This window comes from Tamandua tetradactyla, chromosome 19 (genome assembly GCF_023851605.1).
Source record: "Tamandua tetradactyla isolate mTamTet1 chromosome 19, mTamTet1.pri, whole genome shotgun sequence".
Lineage (NCBI taxonomy): Eukaryota > Metazoa > Chordata > Mammalia > Pilosa > Myrmecophagidae > Tamandua > Tamandua tetradactyla.
Window position 1 is genome coordinate 60,957,455 of NC_135345.1, and position 21,428 is coordinate 60,978,882.

At 36.6% G+C, this 21,428-nt stretch overlaps 2 long non-coding RNA genes across 2 annotated transcripts in view; one reads left to right on the top strand and one right to left on the bottom strand.

Annotated features, from left to right (window-relative positions):
* Positions 1-15,486, bottom strand: part of LOC143663651 (uncharacterized) — a 29,947-nt gene extending 14,461 nt beyond the window's left edge. The window contains exons 1-3 of the long non-coding RNA XR_013166092.1: positions 15,018-15,486; positions 14,449-14,764; positions 13,795-14,004 (exon numbers count right to left, since the gene is read on the bottom strand). This is a non-coding gene — a long non-coding RNA (uncharacterized LOC143663651). The remainder of the gene's footprint in view (positions 1-13,794; positions 14,005-14,448; positions 14,765-15,017) is intronic.
* LOC143663649 (uncharacterized) lies at positions 15,206-15,579 on the top strand. The gene is made up of 2 exons (XR_013166091.1): positions 15,206-15,349; positions 15,481-15,579. It is a non-coding gene; the product is annotated as an uncharacterized LOC143663649 (long non-coding RNA).
* The last annotated feature ends 5,849 nt before the right edge of the window (positions 15,580-21,428 follow it).

The following is a 21,428-nucleotide window of genomic DNA, read 5'->3' on the forward strand; positions in this document are numbered from 1 at the left end:
ATTGAAGCTTTGAGATGAGTATGGCCCAACTGATACATCAATTACACTTTGTGAGAAACACTGAAGTACAGAGTCCAGTTAAGCTATGCCCAGATGCTTGACCAGTAGCAATAGATGTGTGCTGTTTAAGTTGTTAAGTTTTAGGGTAATTTGTTACACAAAAACAGATAATGAATACAGTATTTAACTATAAAGCAACTTATGTGCCATATTAGTATCCATTTGACTAGTTTAAAATAAAAAAATTAAAAAGCTGACTTTAACAAATATGCATATTACTTGGTTTTGATAGTCAAAGAGATTTCTTTAAAATGTGTTCTCTCCGTGGAAAACGATTCCAAAGTAATTTCAAACTGGTTTGACTTCTACTTCATTGGAGAAACTCCTCTCACATAGCTCACAACGAAAGATTTAAATTTTAGTTTAAACCATCACTTTTATCATCTATATAATCAAAGTTTTAGCAGAAGAACTCAATTCATTATTAACTGGAATCTGCATTATTCAAGAATATGTATTGAAGTAACATTTTGCAAACTTAAAAGCTAACACCTAGGATTAGTAACATGGTCTTTCTAAAGATTTAAGGATCCTTTGGGGATGGATCAGTCTTGAACATAAAGCTGCATTTGAATGTTGCTGGATCACTTACCATTACTGGATTTGTTTATTTGGGGTAATCCAGGGTTACAGTGTATTAATAGATAGATCCATAGATATACAAGGGGCTACCTTGCTTGCTACTTTGGTTCAAATAGATCAGTTTTATAAAAATTAATCCAAGGAGGGAAGTCTGAACTTGTGGTGCCCACAATGGACATATTTAAATTCTGATTAATTGTTCTCATAATGTTTCAGTCTTTTTCCCTTCATATTGCTGCCACAAAGAGCAAGTCATCTGCTAAAATTTTACTATGTATCTTTCAATAAAATTATTTCATACCTAACGTATTTCCTAAAAGAAATCCCAAACATGCAAATGAAGTAACTGGACATGCTTAACCTGTGGGTTGTTTGGGGCAAAAGGGAAACTCATTCTTGATGTAGAAATTATTATTTTAGCACAAAAATAAACTTACCCTAATTTTTGCGAGATGAGAATTAAATTATATTTACAGATGCAATTAAGTTTCATTCATTGTCATATATTTCAAAGTAAGTTTTATTTTCTTCTATGTTTCAAAATTCTTCTTTAAAATATTAATACAAATACTTCGAATTAAAAATTTTATTTTGATTATAAAACTCTAACTTTATAAGGTGATATATTTTAATATACTAAAATTTTACTCTGAAGCCCTATACTTGCTAGGCTATAGCTTAAAACAAGCTGTGTGTGTTTGTGTGTGTATGTGTGTGTGTGTGATGAGAACTAAATGAGTTATTTTCCATAAACATTTGGAACACACATTCTCAAAAGAAACAGCAAGGTAATTCCTAATTAAACACACAACTGTCTTAAATTTTGCTCCATATAAGCTTTCAATCTTAATTATCATGCCAAGACATATATGTAGCAGGTTTTACATTTTAACCCAATTATCTCATGCATCAATAAATGCTCCTTGGGAAATAAGTACTTATTTATTTTTGATCTAAAGTTAAGTTAGCAACAGTGCTTAACATTTCTCTGTCCACGTTAGTATTATTCAACATAATTTATTACAGTGTCCTCTTCAAGTATATCCTAAGACTAGAAAGGAGCTACTGACACTTTTCTAGTTAAATGAAGTAAATGGAGTGTAACAAGGACTATTCAGTCCTACCTCAAGTCTACTTCTCCACAAGAATGTGGTTCTTTCAGGAAGGAATTGATTATTATACATAGGTATAAGAATGACTTTCTTAGCAACCAAAGAGAACTGCCTGGCTCTTCATTCCTAGAAAACAGCATTTGCAGCTGTTAAATTTAATTAATGCAACATTTAGAACCAGTTAGTTTTGTTTTTCTGAACTGTACTCATAAATGAAGGAATTACTATTTTGGGACCCGGAAAATCCTCATGTAACTTCAGTGAACTGTGTTCAATTTTAATAAGGATTACCTAGATTTGATACTTCAACGGATTTCAAAGAATAAATATGTTTTTTAGCAGAGAGAAGAGGACAAAAAGACAAAGAGAAAGCTTAGTGTAGAGTTACAAAAAATCAGACCTAAAGTAGTAAACAAATCTCTAGTATTCAGGATTGAATCATGTCCCCCACCAAAAACCTATTCAGGTCTCAAGCCCTGGGACTGTGAGTTTGGACCCAAGGGTAAATAGGACCCCTTGAAGATATTACTTCAGTTAAAGTGTGGCCCAGCTATATCAGTTTGGGCTTTAATCAAGGTTACCGGAGACTTTTATAAACAAACAGAGAGAGAGAACAGGGAAATGGGGGGTGGGGGTGGCAGCAGGAAGTCATCAGAAACTGAGAAAGAAAGGAAAAGATGCTGCCATATACATTGCTATGTGAAGGTAGAGCCAAGCAAACTCAAAGGTGCTGACCAGCCAAAATGTAGCAAACTCAAAAAGCGGCAAGCCTTCCAGTCTCTGAAACTGAGTCGATAAATTCCCATTGTACAAGCCAAATGATTGTATATTTTTTTGTATTAGCAACCAGGAAACTAAAACACTTGGGAATACAAGACAACAATTTCATATGAAACCAATCATATTTAAGCCCTCTGAAAAAAAGGACAGAGAAAAGGCAGATCTTTTCCATGCTAAATATGTGAGAATATACATTGCTAATGTACGTTAGACATAAAGGCAAGAAAGCAATACAATCATATCTTATAGTTTGGGTATTCCCTAAAGATTTCCTCATATGTTGTAGGTTTCATGCTATTTTATTTCAGTGCAGCTTTCCTAATTCAAAGCAATAAACCCTACATTTGTAAGCTCTGAAAATCCATTTGAAAATTTTTACTAAAGAAATATATGAATGTTTATAGATATTTTATTTTTGAATTGTTTGTTAGTACCTTTTGCTGTGCCTCTGTCTTCTTCTGTGTTTATGAAAATATGTACACAAATCTTTAAATGTTTTTGTAGCAGTAGTACAAATAAAGAAATGAAATTATTCTTCTTAATATAAAATAAATTTTCAAGTTAATTTTAAAATACAGAAAATACATTATTAGCCATCTTCCTATAGCGACATACACTATTTATGTGTTATTAGTTAATTATAATAACTAATAATTAGGAACTTCTAATATTTATCGCTCTCTCTCTCTCTGTATATGTGTGTGTTTACATGCACATGTGTGCCCATGTACATTCATGTTTATTTTGCTTTTATTCATAGGAACCATCCTGAAATTGGAAGGAAAATATGATAAAGTGAGAATGTAAATGAATGGTAATAAATATAGATTAAGAATTTGCCCTTCATTCTAAAACATGAAGGTGAAAGTAAAATTAGAAAATGTTCTAATTGAAAACATCTCCAGATAGTGTATATAGTTCTGAATTTAATATCTACTATGTGTCTATCTGCATAGCATGTCATATGAGTTGATATAGATCATATAATACTGTCAAATATTAACACTTTAGACTTGATTTTCAGAAACAAATGGTAAATCATATGTATTAAACAATCTTTATTAAAACTTTCATTATTCTGATTTTTACTAATCTAGCTTTAATTGCATATTCAAGGTTTCAGTTTATCCCTCTGTTATTTGCCTGCTTTGTTTTAACAAAGTAGTGTTAACTAGAATAGGCATTATAAAAGATAGAGGTTGAACACATTTTAGTAAATACCTATACAATGAGTTGCAATATGCTATTTTGTAATCTCAAATTTCAGAGAGAAGGAAAGTGTGTGCTACTTGGCATGACCAATAATAAATGAAAATCCTGTAAAAAGTTCATTTTCTCTTACAGTTTAATGCCAATTGGTTATTGTTTTACAAGGGACTCTCACCAATAAAGCAAACTAGAATTCATTTAAAAGCTAACCTGAATATTGAAGGATTGTTAATATTTTAGAGAGCAAATTACTATCTATATTCAATCTACAAAGGCTACTGATTTTATTTTATTTCATCTTTTGGCAGGACTACTGATTTTTAAGTTTCAAAGACTTGATACCATCTGTATTACTTAGGGTTCTCTAGGGAAACAGAATCAACAGGGAACACTCACAAATATGAAATTCATTAAAGTGTCTCACATGCCCATGGGAACGCAGAATCCAAAATCTGCAGGGCAGGCTATGAAGCCGATGATTCTGATGGAGAGTCTGGACGAACTCCCCAGGAGAGGCTCACCAGCCGAAGCAGAAAGAGAAACTGTCTCTTCTGAATCCTCCTAAAAAGGTTTCCCATGATTAGATTAAGCATCACTCATTACAGAAGACACTCCCCTCTGGCTGATTACAAATGAAATCAGCTGTGTATGTAGCTGACATGATCATGATCTAATTCTATGAAATGTCCTCATCACAACAGACAGGTCAGCACTTGCCCAACCAGACAAACAGGTACCACCACTGGGCCAAGTTGACTCATGAACCTGACCATGACAGTCCACCATTCATCAACTTGGCAGCTGTACATACCACTTTAAACCATACCTAATTTCTAAATAAAAAACAATAAAGCACACACGTTTTCTTTCACCTAACAATACTCAACTGTCCTGCATATAACTGGAAACCCACTAAATCTCTCCAGAATAGGGTGCAAATCCTTGAGTAATATTCATTCTTAAACTTAATATTTCACAACTGAACTAGCATAACATGAACAAAATGGCATTAGAGTCCTCGTTTCTATAACTGATCATGTGGTTGAAGTTCATATTTATCACTACCTTCTTCCACTACCCATTCCATGGTCCCTTTACCCTCAGCAAGCACTTCAGCTGGCTATTGTTCTATGCCTGATTGGGTGACCAGAACCTTCATTCTTGAAGTTTCAGACCCATTGGTAGTCCTGCCTGGATTGGGCTGTTGCAGTTTTCCATTGGTTTTAATCACAGGACATGGTAGTACTAACAGACGCCCTAGGGGATCTCCTTTATTCCAAGAAAACTCTTCTTTGCCTCCATTGCACAATGCAGTCCTACTTCCTCCTGAGATTCAGTGTCAATCACCCCAGACAATAATGTAATACCCTTCTTGGCTTGTTGATCTAGTGGCATAAGTAGCCCAAAGTGACCAGGTGGCAGTCTTAGACTACAGTTCAATGGAATCATTGTTGTTTCTCCTAGTGGAAGCACTCCCCATTTTGGAACAAAAACCTGTAGACCAGCAAAGCTCAGGGTCTCAGGGAAAGGAAGTAAAATTTTTCTTAGTGAATCACTAGGGGTAATAGTGATTGGTACCACTCCCATTTCTACCCTTGGTTCCTGGATCCATGGATCCTGGCTATGGGAGAAACAACAGCATAAAGTAGATGCTGATTCAGAGCATATACAGCTTCCTGGAGAGCATTACCCTAGCCTTTCAAGGTATTGCCACCTAGTTGACACCTTAATTGAGTTTTCAAAAGGCCATTCCACCGTTCTATCAAATCAGCTGCTTCTGGATGGTGGGGAACATGGTAAGACCAGAGAATTCCATGAGCATGTACCCATTCCCATACTTCATTTGCTGTGAAGTGTGCTCCTTGATCAGAAGCAATGCTATGTGGAATACCATGATGATGGAGAAGGCATTCTGTAAGCCCATGGGTGGTAGTTTTGGCAGAAGCATTGCATGCAGTGAAAGCAAACTCATATCCAGAGTATGTGTCTATTCCAGTTAGAACAAATTGCTGCTCCTTCCATGAAGGGAGTGTTCCAATGTAATCACCTGTGACCATGTAGCTGGCTGGTCACCTCGGGGAATGGTGCCATATCGGGGGCTGAGTGTAGGTCTCTGCTGTTGGCAGATTGGGCGCTCAGCAGAAGCTGTAGCCATGTCCCCCTTGGTAAGTGGGAGTCCATGTTGCTGAGGCCATGCATAACCTCCATCCCTACCATTATGACCACTTTGTTCATGAGCCCATTGGGCAATAACAGGAGTTGCTGTGGAAAGAGGCTGACTGGTATCCACAGAACGGGCCATCTTATCCACTTGATTATTAAAACCTTCCTCTTCTGAAATCACACTCTGGTGCACATTCACATGGGACACAAATATCTTCATGTTTTTATCCCACTCAGAAAGGTCTATCCACATACTTCTTTCCCAGAACTCTTTGTCATCAATTTTCCAATTATGGTCTTTCTAAGTCCCTGACCATCCAGCCAAACCATTAGCAACAGCCCATGAGTCAGTCTACAAATGCACTTCTGGCCAGTTTTCCTTCCAAGCAGAATGAACAATCATGTGCACTGCTCAAAGTTCTACCCACTGGGAGGATTACCCCTCACCACCGTCTTTCAAGGACACCCCAGAAAGGGGTTGTAATGCTGCAGCTGTCCATTTTTGAGTTGTACCTGCATATCATGCTGAACCATCTGTAAACCTGGCCCGAGTTTTCTCTTTTTTAGTCAATTCACTTCCCAAGAGGCCATTGCTTTGGTCTCGGAAAGAGAAGGTAATGTGGCAGGAGTGGAGACCATGGGCATTTGGGCCACTTCTTCATGTAACTTACTTGTGCCTTCAGGACTTGCTCTGGCCCTATCTAGCATATACCATTCCCATTTTACAATAGAGTGCTGCCGTGCATGCACAACTTTATGGCTTGGTGGGTCAGATAACACCCAGCTCATGATAGGTAACTCAGGTCTCATGGTAACTTGGTGGCCCATGGTTAAGCATTCAGTCTCTACTAAGGCCCAGTAGCAGGCTAAAAGCTGTTTCTCAAAAGGAGAGTAGTTATCTGCAGCAGATGGTAAGGCCTTGCTCCAAAATCCTAAGGGTCTGCGTTGTGATTCTCCTATAGGGACCTGCCAAAGGCTCCAAACAGCATCTCTATTTGCCACTGACACTTCTAGCACCATTGAATCTGCTGGATCATATGGCCCAAGTGGTAGAGCAGCTTGTACAGCAGCCTGGACCTGTCGCAGAGCCTCCTTTTATTCAGGTCCCCACTCAAAAGTAGCTTTTCTGGCCACTCAATAAATGGGTCTGAGTAGCACACCCAAATGAGGAATACGTTGTTGCCAAAATCCAAAGTGACCAACCAGATGTGCCTATTTTTTGGTCATAGGAGGGGCAAGATACAGCAATTTATTCTTCATCTTAGAAGGGATATCTCGATGTGCCCCACACCACTGGACACCTAGAAATTTCACTGAAGTGGAAGGCCCCTGTATTTCTGTTGGATTTATCTCCCATCCTCTGACACACAAATGCCTTACCAGCAAGTCTAGAGTAGTTGCTACTTGTTGCTCACTAGGTCCAATCAACATGATATCATTAATATAACAGACCAGTGTGATGTCTTGTGGGAGGGAGAAATGATCAAGATCCCTGAGGACAAGATTTTGACATAGAGCTGGAGAGTTGATATACCCCTGTGTTAGGACAGTGAAAGCATATTGCTGACCTTTCCAGCTGAAAGCAAACTGTTTCTGGTGGTTCTTACTAATAGCTATTGAAAAAAAAAGCATTTGCCAGATCAATAGCTGCATACCAGGTACCAGGGGATGTACTGATTTGCTCAAGCAATGATACCACATCTGGAGAAGCAACTGCAATTGGAGTTACCACCTGGTTGAGTTTATGATAATTCACTGTCATCCTTCAAGACCCATCTGTTTTCTGAATAGGCCAAATAGGAGAGTTGAATGGGGATGTGCTGGGAATCACCACCCCTGAACACTTCAAGTCCTTAAGAGTAGCAGTAATCTCTGCAATCCCTCCAGGAACCCAGTATTGCTTCTGATTTACTATTTTGCTCAGTAGGGGTGGTTCTAGTGGCTTCCACATGGCCTTTCCCACCAAATAGCCCTCACTGCATGAGTTAGAGAGCCAATGTGGCAATTCCGCCAGTTGCTCAGTATGTCTATACCAATTATAAATTCTGGAACTGGGGAAATAACTACAGGATGGGTCCAGGGGCCCACTGGACCCACTGTGAGACAGACCTGAGCTACAACTCCATTGATCACCTGGCCGCTATAACCCCCCACTCTTACTGGTGGACCAGAATGACGTTTTGTGTCCCCTGGAATTAATGTCACTTCTGAAGCAATGTCTAGCAATCCCCAAAATATCTGATCATTTCCTTTTCCCCAATGCACAGTTACCCTGGTAAAAGGCCGTCGGTCTCCTTGGGGAAAGCCTGGAGGGAGATTAACAGTATAAATTTGTGTCAGTGTAACAGGGTTCTCCCCCAAAGGTAACTGGCCTCCCCTTCATTCATTGATGGTAACTTGGTGGCTCATGGTTAAGCATTCAGTCTGTAAACTGTCTCAAGTCTGGAAATTGATTAAAGGGCCGTGACTCTGTGTTTTTGTAATTCAGGTTGTAATTTAGGTCAAAAGACCTAGAAGTATTTTGTTTGTACAGCTTGAAAAGGAATTTAGTAAACTGTCCTTCTATTGTATTTCTAGGTACTCCATGATTTATTAGCCAATGCCACTAATCTCTGCAAGTCATATAATTTTGACGCCTGCTTTGAGTTTGCTGTCTATTATAATTACCACATCTACCCTGTCTTTGGCAATTAAGTGCTGCCACCTGGCTTCTGCCAACTCGGGATACCATTATCCCCATTGTGTTTAAGGATTCCAGCTCAGTGACAGCAGTTCCTACAGTAATATCTGACCTACAGAGAAGTGCAACCACAGAGTTCTTCAGGGATGATGGTGCTAGTCTCACAAATTTATTTCTAACTGTTCTGGTAAAAGGTGCATCCTCTAGATATTCTTGGGGTGTAAGAGCAGGCTTTGCATGCTAAGTCCACCCTAACATCCCAATCTCTCTAAGCCTCTGGATTCTCTCATCTACATTATACCAGGGCAATTCAGGCATTTCAACCTCAGGTAATGTTGGCCACCTTTTGATCCATGTTTCAACTAACCATCCAAACAAACTGTTAGTACCTTTTCTAACCCCTTGAGCTATAACATTAAATGCACAATCTCTGCTTAGTGGGCCCATACCAATGAATTCAGCCTGATTCAGCCTTATATTCCTCCCACCATTATCCCACACCCTTAAAATCCATTGCCACACATATTCCCCTGATTTCTGTCTATATAAATTGGAAAACTCACACTGTTCTTTTGGAGTGTAATGTACCTCCTCATGTGTGATACTTTGTACCTCATTTATAGGGGACTGTTGAGACGTTAGTCTAGTTATAGGTCTGGAAGAAATGAGGGGTGGGGGTGGGTCATGCAAAGAATTAGAAGTATCTCCCAAGCCATTTGCTTCAGGGCCTTCATTTACAGTTTCATCTGGTGAAACAGGATTAATTACTCTAAGGCTAATCCCTTCAGGAGGAGGTTGGGTCACTAACACCTCAAGGCAGGCTGGAGGTGGAGTGGATATGTCCTTAGGGCAAACTATTACAAGGTTATCTAAAGAAAACTCAGCAGGACCTAGGGTTTCAGTCTCACCCCTGACATCAATATCAATCCACATGTCACCATCCCATTTTTCAGGGTCCCACTCCTTTCCAATCAGTGCCTTTACTTTATCGGCAGACACCATGCAACACTGAGGTTTCAGTTTACATTGTAAAGTTGTTACTCTAACAATAAGATTCTGAGTCTGATTTTCAGAGATCTCAAGTCTATGGCTACAGAAAATAAGATTTTCCTTCAGGATCCTCATAGGAACGTCTACATCTGTCAGATAGTGTTGAAGCTTCTCATTGAATACTTAAGATTATCCCTTTCACTCCTTAATGTAGCCAGTGTATCTAACAACAACCAGCCAACAATTCCATACCTCTTATTTCCACCAAACTTTGTAAAGGTGTCAAAAACATTATCCCCCAGAGCCTGGCTTCGTACAAGTGAAGCATTAGGAGAATGAATAGTGATATATTGACTATCTCTTTCACCAACTCACCCCATGGATTGGCAGTATCATTCTGATTACAGGAATCAGAATCCTTACTGCCTTTGAGTCCAGTCAGAGTAGAAAACCATTCATAAAAAAAAAAAAAAAAAAACATTTTTAAGATTCTGTTTCTTAAGAACCACTGCTGGTACCAGATGTATTAGTTAGGGTTCTCCAGAGAAACAGAATCAACAGGGAACATTCACAATTATAAAATTTATTAAAGTGTCTCACGTGCCCGTGGGATCACAGAGTACAAAATCCTCAGGGCAGGCTGTGAAGCCAACGATTCCAATGGAGGGTCTGGAAAAATTCCACAGGAGAAGCTTGCCAGCCGAAGCAGAGAGATTGTCTCTTATGAATCCTCCTTTAAAGGTTTCCAGTGATTAGATTAAGCATCATTCATTGCAGAAGACACTCCCCTTTGGCTGATTACAAATGGAATCAGCTGTGGATGCAGTTGACATGCTCATGATTTAATTCAATGAAATGTCCTCATCGCAACACACAGGCCAGCACTTGCCCAACCAGACAAACAGGGACCACCACCTGGCCAAGTGGACACATAAACCTGACCATGACACCATCCTTCAATTCAAGAGTACTGAAAGTTTTAGAATCATAAATTTTATCAAAATATAACCAGAAATTAAATGATTTTGTTGTTATTTATTTCATTATCAAGCGGCAGGGTAAATACATTTTTTTTAGTTATCACCAAAGAGCGTAGCTCCATTTGTAGTGATTAAACACTCAATACTATTCTTTTCTTTTAATTGGTGCAATACATTAAATATCTTTTGTGTTTTCATTACCTTGTTCTGAATATATGTAAATTTTTTAGAATCTCTAATGGGATTGGGAACACATGAAATAATCATAGAAAAAGGAAAAGAAAATAAAACAACATTAAAGCCATTTTCACTAAGGTTTCAAATTCCGCAATAGCATTGTACCCTTACAGTAGAATTCCAGATCATATCTATGCTTGCTGGAAGTAATTTGCTCGCTGTGCCCTGGACATTCCAAGGAACCTGATTATGGCAGAGAGAAAGTTTAAGGAAGGGACCAATGAGATGAGGTAGGCGCATTGCATCTGTTTTTGAATGTGAGCAGCTCTGATTTCATCTGCTTTAAATATTATATTTCTGAGTAATGTGCATTTAAATAAACTGTTCATTAAAACATTTTTAAAAGTTGGAAAAAAATAACTCCACTGTGGCATAGTTTTTGCTTTATATTTAAATGGATTTTTTTTTCAATTGTTCAGAGTTCCTTAATAGTTTCAAGAAATCTTAAAATCATAGGCCAAATGAAAGCTTGAAATTAGATCTGGATCTATAGTTTTATAATATCATGCCCACATACAAGAAAAAAAAAATAAGAAAAGAAAAAATATAGCAGTTAGAAAAAGAAATTAAGTCCATTCATGGAGTATCAGCCTGATTCTTCCAGGGGTATTTAAGGAGTTATCATTACTATCCTCCTCTACTATTTCCTTTATATATTCTCCAAGAAATAATGTCTCTTCTTTTCTACTTTACTAAAATATTTACCTTAATATAAATTGCATATTTTTACTATAATTCAAATTCAAACACCTCTGATAAAGAGTTTAATTTTAATCATTAAAATGTATTTTTAGGATGAATGCATGGGTAGTTTTTTGTTTCTTTTTTTGTGGGGGGTGCATGGTCAGGAACTCAAACCAGTCTTCCACATGGAAGGCGAGCATTCTACCATTGACCCAACTGTGCACCCCTGGGTAGTTTTTTGATTGCCCATTTTTCTTTTCTCATACAGACTCATACTTGCTTATATATGACCAAATAATTCATGACATAGAGAAAACAGGAAAAGAGAAGAAAAGAGAAATAAAACTGTTCATATCACTGAGGCCTAGGATGAGCTACATATACTCTTTTTCATTAAATCTAAAACAACATCAACTGTAAGACTCATCATTAATTTATGTTCTTCTAAGAAAGAAAAAACAAACATCAACAATTAATTTACGGCAGGATATCTATTGTAAGGCTGTGTCCTATTTTAGAGATATTTTAATGTTAAATATATATACCTAGAACAATTACACAGAAATACTATGATTTTCACAAAATTATCACATAAAATGCATTATTAGCCTGGGTTCTACAATAAGGAGAATTAGCACAGAAACTAATGATCTGTCACAACTACAAGGGCCCAAAAATAATACACAGTGTAGTTAGAATTCAGTATAAATTCATATAATTCTATGGGCTCTCTTCCTCCTATAGTTCTCTGCTTCTCACAAGTTTTTTGTCATGATCCTATGTTCCTGCTTCACTTCTGGAAATGTCTTTCATGACTTTTACTTAGTAGCATAATGCACCATCATCTGTTAAGAGGCAATGGTGTACTCGAACAATAGAGTTTGGCATATCTTTAACTTTCTTTTTTTTTTTTTTTTACATGGGCAGGCATCAGGAATCGAACCTGGGTCCTCTGGTAAGGCAGGCAAGCGTTCTTGCCACTGAGCCACTGTGGCCTGTCCTTCACAGTTTTTTTCTTTTTCTTTTCTTTTTTTTTGGCATATCTTTAACTTTCATGATCATTGAAAAAAAGATACACTTCCTTACATCAAAATCTTAATTTTTTTTATAATATTGTTTCTTGATTTTATGCCATGTATAGTTTTTGTACTTATTAGCTTTACAAATGCTTACTGTGCTAGTTTGAAAGGAATTTGCCCCCTAGAAAATCCATGTTTTAATTAAAATCCCATTTCATAAAGGTAGAATAATCGCTATTCAATACTGTATGTTTGAAACTGATCAGATCATCTCCCTAGATGATGTGATTTAGTCAAGAGCAGTTGCTAAACTGGATTAGGTGATGACATGTCCATACCCATTTGGGTGGGTCTTGATTGGTTTACTGGAGTCCTATAAAAGAGGAAACATTTTGGAGAAAGTGATTCACAGAGAGCAGAGAATGCTGCAGCACCATGAAGCAGAGAGTTCACGAGCCAGTGACCTTTGGAGATGAAGAAGGAAAACACTTCCAGGGTAGCTTCATGAAACCAGAAGCCAGGGGCAAAGAAGCGAGCAGATGACACCGTGTTCGCCATGTGTCCTTTCAGACGAAAGAGAAACTCTGACTGTGCTCACCTTGTGCCCTTCCACTTAAGAGTGAAACCCCAAACTTCATTAGCCTTCTTGAACAAAGATATCTTTCCCTGGATGCCTTTGATTGGACATTTCTATACTTGTTGTAATTGGGACATTTTCTCAGCCTTAGAACTGTAAACTAGCAACTCATTAAATTCTCCTTTTTAAAAGCCATTCCATTTCTGGTATATTGCATTCTGGCAGCTAGCAAACTAGAACACTTACCAAATGAATAAAGGGTAAATGCAACTATGGTGCTGTGCAATAAAATGTGTTTTAACTTACTAACGACATAATTCAATATAACATTTCAATGACTATTCATGTAATGAGTAGGAATTAGTTTTTGCTTTGTCTTAAGAAATAGATTGGAGGCCACAATTATTTTTATGAATTTTAATTTAAGGTCTCATAAATTGGTAGCATTATATATTATATTATATATTCTTTACTAGAAAGTGTGGTGGTTTGGAGTTGCATATACCCCAGGAAAATATGTTCTTAAAGTTAGACCATTCATGTGGGTATGGACCCATTTTAAGTAAGACCGTTTGATGAAGTGACCTCAGTTAATTTTTGACCCAATCTGTAAGGATAGGTCTTAATCTTATTCCTGGAATCCTTTATAAATAGAATGGAATGAAATAGAGAGAGAGAGAGAGAGAGAGAGAGAGATGCAATAACTTGAAATCAACAATACCTGGAGGAAAAGGGAGTCACCAAACACCAGCAGACATCTCCATGTACCTTGCCATGTGGCAGAGAAGCCAGGAATCACCAGCAATGGTCTCCAGAAAGAAAGCATTGCCTTGATGATGCATTGATTTGGACATTTTCTACACTTCAATTGTAAGCTAATAAATTCCCATTGTTTAAGCCAACCCATTTCATGGTATCTGTATTCAGCAGCCTAACAAACAAAAATAAGTAGTTATATTAAGCTATGCAAATATTTACTGAATGTTTACTGTGAACCAAGAACTTTACCAGTGACTTCTTAGCACTAGTTCATGTGCTTCTCACAACTGGCATACCTACAGAAATTGTTGTTATTATGCTCAGTTTTTAGATAATATAGATAAGGTTCAACAAATAACGATTAAACATGGAAAATCCAGGATTTAAGCCAGTTCCATAGCTCAGGCTTTAACCTACTCAAAACACTGCTTCCCAAGGAAGGAAGAGAAATGGGCTAAAACTCAAGAACAAATGCTTAAGTTCAGGTTATAGTGTAAATGTGAGTCCTGGGGCTTCACCAAATCACTTTACGTGACTCAGTGACCAATAATCATTCTAAAACATTTGCCTTTTCTTGATTATTCCAAGTTCACTTATTCCTTACTACTTTTCTCACCTGTGTTATCTTTTATCTGCATTTCTTCCCCCCAGCACAGTCAAGATATGTTGGCGTAAGTCTTCCTACTTATGAACACTGAATATGCTCCTTTCAGGTCCCAGATCACCAAATCCTATTCTTCATGTAGAATGTGTTGTTCTTCATTCTGTGCTTCCAGACACCATCTGCATAATCTGATAGCTGTATTTGCCAATTCATGATGTGCCGCAATTCTCTGAATTTTTTTAAAGCAGGGATGACATTTTTTTGACATATGCAAACAAAGAGCTTGGTTATCTATAATTCTACCGTATAGGGAGCATTCAGTAAATGTCTGTTAAATGGAAGAAGGATAGAATGAATTAACTGACATTGACATCAATTTACTCATCTGTACAATAAGTACTTTGGAATAGTTAAATGCTAAGATTCTTAATAACTAAGATTCTTAATAACTAAGATTCTTAATAACTAAAATACCAGTCACTTCTACCTTTACTCTTATATTGAAGCACTCAGTAGACATTGATTGTTAATGTTCTCAGCCTCAATTTCCATTACACATTCTTTGTTGTCTTCTTACTTACCAAAGCTATGGCAGAGACTATTAGTACTACTAACTTCCTAAACTCTCATTACCCAGCCTTCCTTGAAAATAATTAGTCCATGTAACTGAGCGTTGTGCCAAAGGAAGTTTGGGGAAACAATACATTGCTTCCAGGCTTGGTCCCTCAAATATCCTGAGGAGCGTCATAATTCCCTTTGTTCTGTCAGCCTGTTGGAAGAGATCCATAAAGGTTTTAAAATGGAGTAATGGAGCAACAAAATGAAAGACCTCTAGATTACTCAGCCATGGTTTATATGAGACCAATCCAGAGAAAGTCACATAATCTGTGTTGGATTGTGATGTAATCAAGAGGTAATATTTCTTACATAAGCCATTGATAAATTTAGCAGCCAATATTAATTACTCTATTACAGTAGCAAAAATATATCTCTTATTCTTAGAAAACTAATTTCATATTTGTTTGTTTCTTTGTTTAATTTTAGACTAAAGAGAAAAAATACCCTGAAGAGATTCACAATAGAATCACCTGAGTTTTCTTGTCAGAATCTTTGAGTTGGAGTTATAAATGTACATAGACTTGATCACAGTGGATCCTTTTCTGGGTCAGAGATATAAATGTACATATATTTGGTCACTGTGGATCCATTACTAATGGAAATAGTCATTATTAGTGGAAATGGTCAAGACAGTTTAAAACTAATGATAGATCCCATAATATCCAATTATGTCCCAAAATATATGGGCTAAACATTTTGTAGACATACCAAAACAAGCAAACAAACAAACTTAACATTTAGGATGTTTATCTTTTGGTGAGAAGCATATATATGTATATTCTAAGATATGTCTTTTCCTTCCCTGCTATTTCAGTTTTGCTTTATCTGGATCAAGATGAAATATAGACGAGAACATGGCATACATGGGAAGGAGATGATACTAAAAGGATACTATTAATGATTAATTCATTATATCTGAGATCAAATATTCTACAAAGCTTGACATATTTTATCATCTTGGAACCTAAAGTTTAACTTCCTGAGCCATATAAAAGAAATCATATAAAAAGTTTTTTAAAACCAGGATTATTTCATGGCAATTATATTTTAAATCATTTGCTAAAGTACTTAATGTTGATTCTCAGTCATCTAAAATAAATTGGCTTATAGTCATTGTGGTAGTTAGATTCAGTTGTCAACTTGGCCAGGTGAAGGTTTTGTTGCTGTGGACATGAGCCCATGGCATGTGAAACTCGTCTGTTGCTGATTACATCTGCAGTTGGCTAGGAGGCGCGCCTGCTGCAATGAATGATGTTTTACTTAATTGGCTGGTAGCACAGCCTAAGCAGCTCAGCATACCTCATCTCAGCACCTGCAGCTCAGCCCAGGCCTTTGGAGATGCAGAAAGAAATCACCCCGGGAAAAGTTGCTGGAACCCAGAGACCTGGAGAGAAGGCCAGCGGAGACGATCCTGTGCCTTCCCACATAAGCAAGAACCTCAGATGAAAGTTAACTGCCTTTCCTCTGAAGAACTAACAAAATAGATCCCCTTTTATTAAAAGCCAATCCATCTCTGGTGTGTTGCATTCTGGCAGTTAGAAAACTAGAATAGTCATATTACAGAATGTTTCCTTAATTGGGGTTTCTGAGAAAGAAAGAAGATAGTTTACCCCTACTTAGTTAATTATTTAGCAATTAGAGTAAATAATCTCAATAAGTATAGATATCTCAATTTTTTTTTACTCCCTTTCCTGCAGCCTGACAATTCATGGGCCTCTGTATTTCTCTATTAAAATGTATAGGACAGTTTAATTGAACATCATAAGTACATGCAACCTTGAGTAGGGCATGAGATTTTGTAGGTTTATTCAGAGTGATGGCCTGATAAATCCCAGAGTGATTTGAATAGTGAATAAAAAAGTATTTACCAAATCCCCTTGGGAGAATGGTGAGAAAAGGGGAAAATTCCAACTTCTGCATGTGGAGAATTCCTGATATTCTCACAAGCAGTAGGGACAACCAAAGCAATAGGCCGAGCTCTCAATCTTAGGGTTTGTTCATATGAAACATATCCCCACAAAGAATAGGCTAAGGCTACTTAAAATTAGGCCTAAGAGTCACCCCCAGGGAACCTCTTTTGTTGCTCATATGTGGCCCATCTCTCAGCCAACACGATAAGCAAACTCACTGCCCTCCCCCTCTCTATATGGAACACGACTCCCAGGGGTGTAAACTTTCCTGGCAACGTAGGACAGAAATCCTAGAATGAGCTGAGACTCAGCATCGAGGAATTGGGAAAACCTTCTAGACCAAAAGGGGGAAGAGAAAAATGAGATAAAATAAAATGTCAATGGCTGAGAAATTTCAAACAGAGTTGAGAGGTTATTCTGGAGGTTATTCTTATGCATTATATAGATACAACTTTTTAGTTAAGGTATACTGGAGAAACTGGAGGGAAGTGCCTAAAATGTAGAGCTGTGTTCCAATAGCCGTGTTTCTTAAAGATGATTGTATAATGATATGGCTTTCGCAAAGTGACTGTGTGATTGTGAAAATCTTGTCTGATGTTCCGTTTATCTATGGTATGGACAGATGAGTAAAACATATGGATTAAAAATAAATAAATAATGGGGGAACAAATGTTAAAATAAATTTAGAAGGTTGAAATCCTAGTGATCAATGAAAGGGCTGTAAGGGGTATGGAAAAATTAGGTGAAACAAAGGCTAAAATACATTAGGTAGATGGAAATATTAGCAGTCAATGAGAGGGAGTGGTTAGGGACATGGTATGCATGAATTGTTTGTTTTTTTTCTTTTTATTTCTTTTTTTGAGTTGATGCAAATGTTCTAAGAAATAATCATGGTGATATATTGTGAGCTTTTGATTATATACCAAGAATGGAATGATCCTATGGTAAGAATGTTCATGTTTGTATGTTATTATTTAAAAAAAAATAAAAAGAATTTTAAAGATGACCAGAACAAGAAAGGAAAAAGAGATGATAGAAAGGAAGGACAGAAGGAAGAAAGAGAAGAAGAACGAAGTGAGAGAGATAAAATAAAATGTTTTGCAACTACAAAAAAAGATCTGGAAACCCAAGAATCCCATTCAGAGAAAGCACATGAATTTAAAGAGGGAATATTATTAGTTTAATTGAATGGTATTTAATCTTGAAAACATTCAAGATTTTGGAAGACATGCATAATGGCAAAGAATTGCATATACAATGAATGATGGGCCATTTTAGGTGAGGCCAAGACATCACTCTCTGAAAACAAAATGATCTAGTTAACATTTAAAACACTACATTCAGAAGAGGGATATTTCTTGAAACATTATCCAAAGAGGAAAGCCATGAGCAGAATATTGTGTAATAAGGAAAATCTTGAAGAAAAGTATTTTTTTTTTTTTTAGAAAACTGCAACCACTGATCAGTATTGTGTAGCTTTCATTGGAAATTAGGAAAAATGAGGTTGATAAAGTTTGAGGACAGTCATCAATGGTGTAAATAACCTGCCTCAAAGGAAACATTTAATTAACCTTTCTAATTAACTATTCTCCCATTAGAGAGAACCCCAGAAAACTAATCAATGCATTTACTGCAAATAGCCTTTTATGACATTTTCCCTAATATATATTTTTAAATCTGCTTACCATTACATCAATGAGCATGAATTTGCTAATTAGTGATAGGACTTTGACTAAATACCTATCTCAAACTCACTGAACATCTCTTCTCATTCTATGCTTCTGTTGCACTTCTGATATATACCTGTGTTTCAGTTGCAATTAGTTACTTAAAAAAAGAAAAAAAGATTAGCCTTCTAAGTTTCCAGTAATCCTAAAATCCTTTTTTTATTATCATAAGATTATCTGTGCTAATATTAACTATTGGGTAGAAAATATATATAATTTCACCTCACTTGCCTGCAAGAAACAATGGGAACATTTATGAGATATTGACTGTGAGCAAATCTGGATTATTTGCATATGTATTCAAGTCATTCTATTAACTATGTGTATAATTTTTTCTGTGTTCAATTTCTTTGATTCATCATGAGTTTTTCAAATTTAAGAGTATGGTAGATTAAGATTCAAAGATGTTTGCTTCCTTCCTTGCTTACATAGAAATGCACTTCCCTGCCCCATTTCTTTGGGCTCAGCGACATAATTTGTTTTGGTCAATGAGATATTAGTACATGTGATGCAAACAAAAACTTGAACTGTTCTTATGCAGTGGAATATTTTCAACTCTATTTGGAAATGGGAAAAGTCCTCTTTCTTCTGGGGCCCTGGAAAATACTCACATGGAGCAGAACTGAGCACAACTCAAAGTGACAACCCAAGGCATAGAACAGGTGACCCCAGGTGACCTGCTGATGGATAAGAGAGAACAAATAACTGCTGTTTCAAGCCACTTCAAGTTGAGGTGCCATTCTATGCAGCATTATTGAGGCCATGATTGATTGATACAGAAAGTATGTTTCCATCAATAAAATAAAAGGACATTAAAATGAAGGTAGCACTCTTCAATAATTTCCAATAGCATATTTAAAAATTCAGCAGTTTTGTTGGAAATATAATTTTAAATATTATCATATACTTCCTGTAGCAAAAACAGAAGAATCTAATATCAAAAGGCTAACATTTTTCTTGGACTTGGGTGGAGGCACAGAGATTCTCTTGGACCATTTTATTTAATTTCAAAAACAACCGAGGAGTTGGTCCACAGTGGCTCAGCAGGCAGAGTTCTTCCCCGCCATGCAGGACACCTGGGTTCGATTCCTAGTGCCTGCCCATGCAAAAAAAAAAAAAAAAAAAATACAACTGAGGATTAAGTATCATGATTATCACATCTTACAAATGGTCAGTGATTTTGACTAGATCTTAAAGCTATTATATTGTAAAGTTGGAATTTGAACCCAGGAAATCTATCTCTATGGCCTGAACTCATAACTCTTATATTACCTACAAAGCTTTGTATAACAATCCAAATATAACAGAGTATATATCATTTGAACCTGATTTTATAAAATTAATTTGTACTTTAAAATACAATATTTTGTATATAAAAAATCTTCTCCAGACTTTGCATGCTAAATATTATGCTTTGATTATATAGCCTACCATAGCTGAAAAATTATACCTACTTTAAAAATATTTCTCTCATTTATTCTGAAGTAGGAAAAATATCTATAATTGTGCTTTCTTATTCTCACTATGTTACTCTGTATCTCAACATAAAATCAAACAGAACTGATGGAGAATTACTAGGCTAAACATCTTAAAGTCAATTGAGTTGCAAGTGTTTGTGCTTTGAGGCTAAAATAAAAGATAAAAAATTAGTAAAAATGTCTGTCCTCTGTAACCTTGTCCCATATCTCACAGGTGGCCTATTCAAAAGTGATTAAAAGTGAAATGTATTTGGGGAATTAATGTTAATTGGGAGTTATCGGAACACTGAAGTTGCTTTCAGAAAATCTGCATGCTAGAAGATTCTTTCTAACATTTTAGAAAGTGTTTATAAGTGGGTCTAAGAGCACACAGAATCCTCTCAGATTGTTAGACAAACATTCTTGGAAACTCTGAGAAATAATAGTCTTCTTGTATTTCTTAATCCTCCTCCACCCCCTGTACAAATGCACAGGGTCAGGTAAACAGAATATTAAGTTTCCAGAGAACTTGTAGAGTTTATCACAACATAGATAGAGATCCCACCTTATGAAAATTATACACAGGTTTTCTACAAATTGCCAACCAAGCATTAGCCGATCACAAGGCATACTTAAAACCAAAGTTGGTGCATAAAGCAACCAAATAAAATTAGTGTTCCTGATGGACCAGACCCATACGAAGTGGAAGAACTTAATTTATTTTCTTTGACCAGTGGTGTTCCCCATAAACTGAAATCGAAAAATGGGTTGGTCCTTTCACGTTAAGGCACTAGCTGAATGAACTGAATGGTTTTCAGTTCCCTCTCTCTTTCCACATGTATTATAAGACGTTATGATGCTTTCTATGATACAGCTCTAAAGGATACAAAACAGAGTGTCCTCTCAGCAATGATTGATTTTCAAGACGTATTCAGATAAACTGGGTGTTTTGGCGTTGCTTCCATTCTTCCTCAAGGTATGTGGTCCAGCACCTCTTTGAATTACAGGATTTTAGCTATGGGTGCTTGAGTACTCCTCAGATATTCCCATAGAGATATTGAGCCCAGTCACTAACTTTCGTATTGGCCAGCTGACTATTTTCTCAGAGCATTTAGAATTAGTATACAATCAAGCTTAAATGACTTTTGATTTCAAACTTCTGAAGTCAACAAGACTTTTTAAAATAATGAATCTAAAGTAGTTTGAATACACATAGTAGTTATATAACTAAGGATATGGTAAGATTGAAAAGGATATGTGACATGAAAATTGATAAGGTT